We start from the raw sequence: 6,000 nt of genomic DNA, 5'->3' as shown, positions 1-6,000 counted from the left end.
TGTTCCTCTCTCTGCCTCACCTCACCTTGGGAAGAGAAAAATCAGCAGAGGAGCTTCTGACTGCTAGTAGTAGTCTCTCTAGCACCTCCAGCAGGCAGCTGCTCTTTCCTATGAACCAAAGTCTCTGCCCCACTTGCTTCTCTTCCTGTTTGGAAGGACTAAGTTCTGGCCTTCATGGCCAATGTGTCAATAGCTTCGACCTAAAGCTTTGTCGAGCAACCAAGAAAGACTGGAACATACATTTGTATCCAATTACACACTATTAGGGGGAAAAAAAAAAAAATCTCCGCATTCTACATATGGACAGATAGAACTGAATTATGTCAGACTTCAAAAGCAAGAAAGAAGCAGGCCAGTCAAGACACAAATGATTCTCGAGTACTCAAAAAGAGAAAATCTGGTTTGGGTGGATGGTCACCACCACCCTGCCCTTCTGAAAGCATCAGTCTCCTCAGTTGCACTTTTTCTGTAAAGTCAAAGATACAACATGAAGATGCACTTCTCCTGTGACGGCCTTTGGAGGCCTGTTAGCCATTTATATTTATTTGCCCAAATCTTCTCAATCATTTTTACAGCTGTTTAGCTCCAATCACTCTAGACTGTGACATTTAATATCAAATACTCTTCCAGCATTCCCACATTAATAAATGAAAACACTGAACCATCTCTCTGTTGTAATAATAACTCTGGCATCATTTAAAAGTGCATATTATTATGCAAGTATTAAGCATTGGTACAGCTTGATGCAATATTGGAATATATATGAGAAAACTAATTTACTTGAGTTGTAATATTAGGATTATTCTTCTGTCTTTCATGACTGATGCTTCACTTGGAGAATGCTTAATGTCATCTTGTCAATGAGTGTTAACTCAAATGAATTATCCCAATCTGGTTACTTTGTCCTTTTCTAACAAACCCAAATTGTAATTAAAAGAAAAGAAATAAAAGAAATATGAACAGCATTGTAAACACAATACAACAACACTTTGTAGATTTTTCTGCTTTTAAGTCCACATCAATAGGCAATGTAACAATAGGCAAAGTCTCCGTGGGAGACCAACAGATGAAATGAATGTTGAGTAGAGCTGTGGACTAAAATTTTTCTTTGCCCATATAATTGCATGCAGCCATCGTTGTGTGAAATCCCTCATCAGATTACAGGGTTTACTGTATGTAAATTGAAGACTAAATGCTTCGCAGCACCTTTCAGCTCTGCAATGCTGGAAATTACTTTTTTAATAGAAAATTAGATTAGTAATATTTTAGTCAACAAAAATGTGGAAAAATTCTACATAAAGACAGAAAAGTCATTCGTGCAAACTTACTTTAAAAAAACGAGGGTGAATAATTGTAAAATTCTGTATATTGCTATTTATAACAAAATCTGTGCATTTTTTTAAAACAAGGAACGAGATACACAAACATAAATTATTCCACAGTCATAATGTAACTTCTACTTTGCTGGCTTTAGTATTAACTGAGCTCATGGGTAGCAACAGGTTGCATAATTTATTGGCTTCTATTTTTAATAGGATTTTATACAATTCTAGAAATAAGAAACAATATGTGGAAAATTATTACAATGAATTCAATCCAGATTATAAAAGAGACTTTTGCAACCCATCAACCAGGCACAAAAACAAGACTTTTTTTTTTTCCAATCCTTGCTAGGCTATAACTCACTGAATTAACCCTCTGCTGAATTTCAGAAGACTAATGGAGAAAAGACATCCCAAGCTTAAATCTTCTGCAAATACAAAATTAATTCCTGCAGCATAAGTTTGCCTTTTTTAATAGACCAGCTGGTTACTAGCAAAAATCTGATTAGATTATTTCATTTGGTATTCATAAATTTTACTTAGCATTATTTATAAGCGATTATTTATTAAGACAGTTTGTACAGCCTGGGCTGGGCCGCAGGGCAGAATCCGAAGGCACCGTATGAGTGGGTCACAGGAGAGCAAGATACGTCACCACTGCACGCGAGGTGTTAGGCAAAGGCATTCCTGCTCCTAAGAGCCCACTGGCTTTTAATCCCCGGGCTACAGCTGCGGTATTACGAAGCCATAAAACCTGTCGGATATCCAGAGCAGGTTCTTGGTTCTCAGAAAGCTGGAATAAGAATGATACCAGTGGGGCAATGAAAACTAATGTCTTCTCCAGCCTGCCAAATGCAAAGGCGATAACAGCTCCATGTCCTGGCAGAGGCTGCAGCTCCTTGAAATCTCATTCCTGCAGATGGTTCTTCAGCTTTAACAAGTGTCCATGGGAACTTATTTCCTCTTTTTAGGAGATCTCTCCCTCCCTCCCCCCGCAAAGGCTGTAAAAATGCAGCCCCCGTGTCCTCCCACCCATTATATAAGGAATTCATTTTAGCTACAAAAGGTAGCAAGCGCCCAGCCACTGCTGGCTCCAGCAGACTACTCAGTCCTTATCAATATATATTAGGAATATAACTAAACTGGGATTCTCAGGCATCGTGGCCGAGAAGGCCAATGGGATCCTGGGGTGCATTAAGAAGAGGGTCTCCAGCAGGTCAAGGGAGGTGATCCTGCCCCTCTACTCAGCCCTGGTGAGGCCACATCTGGAGTATTGTGTCCAGTTCTGGGCCCCACAGTACAAGACCGATGTGGAGCTGCTGGAGAGAGTCCAGCTCAGGGCTACAAGGATGATCAGAGGCCTGGAACATCTGCCCTAGGAGGAGAGGCTGAGGGAGCTGGGCCTGTTCAGCCTGGAGAAGAGCAGGCTGAGAGGGGATCTAACCAGTGTCTATAAGTACCTCAAGGGAGGCAGTGAGGAGGATGGGGCCAGCCTCTTTACAGTGGTGGCCACCAGCAGAACTAGAGGAAACTGTGAGAAACTGAAGCATCAAAAGTTCCACAGGAACTTAAGGAAAATTTTCTTAACAGTGAGGGTGACAGAGCACTGGAAGAGGCTGCCCAGAGAGGTTGTGGAGGCTCCTTCTCTGGAGATCTTCAAAACCCGCTTGGACACAGTCCTGTGCCACGTGCTCTAGGTGACCCTGCGTGTGTAGAGGGTTGGACTAGATGATCTCTAGAGGACCCTTCCAACCTTAAGCATTCTATGATTCTATTCTATGATTCTATGATCTATTGCAAGAAATCTATATGAACTAAAAATGCATAACAGAAACCACACACTACCTGCCAGCGGCCACAATGCTGACAGCGACTGGCGCAGAACGAGAAGCCTTGCTCATGTTTTACTCCTTTTCACCACCCTTCCTTTGTTTATTTTGCTTAGACTAACAAACAAGAAGCAGCAGATTAAAACAGGCCTCCTGAAGCCCTTTAAATCCACAGCTGCGCTCCCTCTACCTCTGCCACTGCAACTCTCAGTTCTATCTCTCTGGATAGACCCATTTCCACTGCAGGCTGCAGGGAGATGCGAAGGGGTGCTGCAGTCCAGGGCCAATTCCCAAGAGAAGTGCATCCCGGCTTGCTTCAGAAGGGCACAAACACCCCAAGCCCAGTGAGTTATCTTAAAATAATGGCCGTAAGCTGTTAAATAATTCTCTCTCTCGCTTTAAAAAATAAAAATAAAAATAAATTTTTGACAGCCTCTAGTATGAAGCAGGCATAAATATTTTCAAAACTTTCCTTAACATTTTTTTCTTCTATACTCCTGGTCCTGATTTTTTTTTATTTAATTTATTTCATTCAAACACAACTCTGCACAGTTCCCATAACTGCACTGCATGCAGGGTAGAAATCAAAGTCATATTCTTTATTTTGCTTTTGCATAATCCCAACTCAAGCTCCCATTCTCAATTTTTAAAATGTGATTAAAGTGTAAATTACAAAAGATAACTCTGCTGCTGAGAACAGAAAATATTAAAATAAGTTTGCAAAGCTAAAGGAGAAACATCCATCACTGGCAAGAAGCAGCCTAGGATATGAATGAATTCCATGCCATTAAGAGAAACAAATAAATGCAAGAGAATTAATAAGCAGATGTAAAAGAGACAGTGTGATGCTAATACAAAAAGAGAAAAGATGTACGGGAGGGCACAAAACTATAACCATGTGCATCAAATTATCAGCTGGAAGAAATGCTACAAGATATTTGAAGAGGATTTCTAGCTGGACATGAATTCAAGGCAAATGAATCCAATCTGCCTCTCGCCTCTCTCCCTCACACATGTGCAAGTATACACACACGCACAATCTATTTTCATGAAATTAGTTCCTCATCCTGGATTTTTGACCCGCGTTCTTCCCCTGCTGAGTTAGGGTTGCATGTTAACATGAGCCTGGAAGGCCAGGGTGTGGTGGCACGAAAGCAGGAGAGAGTGTTTTTCAGTGCATACATTCCTGATGTCTCTCTGACAAGCCCAACAAGAAACACTGAGGATTCAGGAGAGAACGATGAAGAAAGAGTTAGGTACAGCAAATAAAATTAGGAAATATTTTGAAGACAGACTTGCAAGCCAGGACATGCAACAGCCAAGATCACTTTCAGTCTCAACAACGCAAGTTCAAAGGTTTGAATTACTCAAGAAGATCCCATGTTTAGCCAACACTGCTAATCTGGCACATCTCCTCCTTGTCTGGCCAAGTTTCTTCTCTTCCCTTCCCTTCCCTTTGCAATGCACAGCTAAGTGCAATGTTACAGACACCCATGTAAGCAGCAGGACCATGAGCAGACTATCGGCAGCCCACCAAGTCACTTTCAGGATCGTTTTGAAATTTGTGTTGTGGCTCTTCCTGCTCTTTGACAGCAATAAATGGCCATTGTACTTTCTGACCATGCTCAGCTGGGCTCTGCGCCATTTGGGGCTGGTTTTGATGGCAAAGTTCTCAAAGACATATACTAAAATATTTGGCCCATAAAATAACTCACTCAGGCTGCACTCTTGTTTCCAAGGAGGCCCTACAACGAGAAGGGAAGTAAGCTTTTATTAGAAAGGCAGCAGTCTTCTACATTGATAATATTAAACCTTCCCAAGGAATTTCAATAGCATTAGCAAATTATTTTGATAATATACCAGCAGGGTTTGCAGTCTTTTTTTAGGGTTTCAATAGAGAAAATGTGCAAGCTCTACACCCACTGCTTTGACGCTGCAAGCTCCCTCGCAGTCTGTCCTGCGACCACTCTTAAACACGCTAATGGTACAGAGCTAATCTCATAATGGTAATACGGCCACAAACAAATTACTGCAGTAATGTAGTTAGCTCAATTAACTTTTGGATCTCTTCACTATGCAGAACTAAAGGTCATTTTCTATTAAAACATCTCCCTCCCACTTCCTTATCACCCTTTGCAGCTCATGGGAGTTAATATTAGAAATCCTGTCTACGCTATGTCAGGAAGAAGACAGGATGATGAAGCCAGAAAAAGACCTTATTCTTTGCTAACATAACACAGGCATTGCCCAAAGAGAACATCTGCCTTCTCTCATGAACACGTCTAATTATGGCAAATTGTTAACACCTTGAAGAGCAGTTTCATACAAGGGTAAACTTTAACATATGCCATTCTCACACATAAAACATGCTGTACTTCATACTTTTCTAAGCATGTGCCCTTTTTCCTTCAGCAGTTTATCAGAGACCTTATTTTGAAAAAAGTTTCAACCTGTTTTCCATTCCTGGGGATGCATTTTAGCGCCTGCAGCTATTTCCCCTCTGAACGATTCCATAGAAACACCAGACTATGGGAGCTGGGACCCCAGGCAGCAGATGAGCCAGCAAGACCTGTGAAGCTGCAAATACAATTAGTTCTTTCTCACAACTGCGAGTTGCTAAAATTCAGATCGTTGGCAAAATCCTCCTGTCCAGGCCCCTCAAGCCGCCTGTCCTCTCTGTAACTCCCACTTCCCTGCCCCTTGAGATCCTGCTCTGGAGTCACAGAGAAGAGTTTGACACTGAAATTGCCATGGCAACGGACCGGTGCCAAGCACATACAGCATGGTGACTGACATTCCCGCAGTATCCAACAAAAGGCAAAGTGAGGGGAAAAGGGAGAAAACCAGGA

The sequence above is a fragment of the Tinamus guttatus genome, unplaced genomic scaffold (genome assembly GCF_059628265.1).
Source record: "Tinamus guttatus ecotype Peru unplaced genomic scaffold, ASM5962826v1 Tinamus_guttatus_pri_ptg000530l, whole genome shotgun sequence".
Classification (NCBI taxonomy): domain Eukaryota; kingdom Metazoa; phylum Chordata; class Aves; order Tinamiformes; family Tinamidae; genus Tinamus; species Tinamus guttatus.
This window is presented reverse-complemented; position numbering follows the sequence as displayed.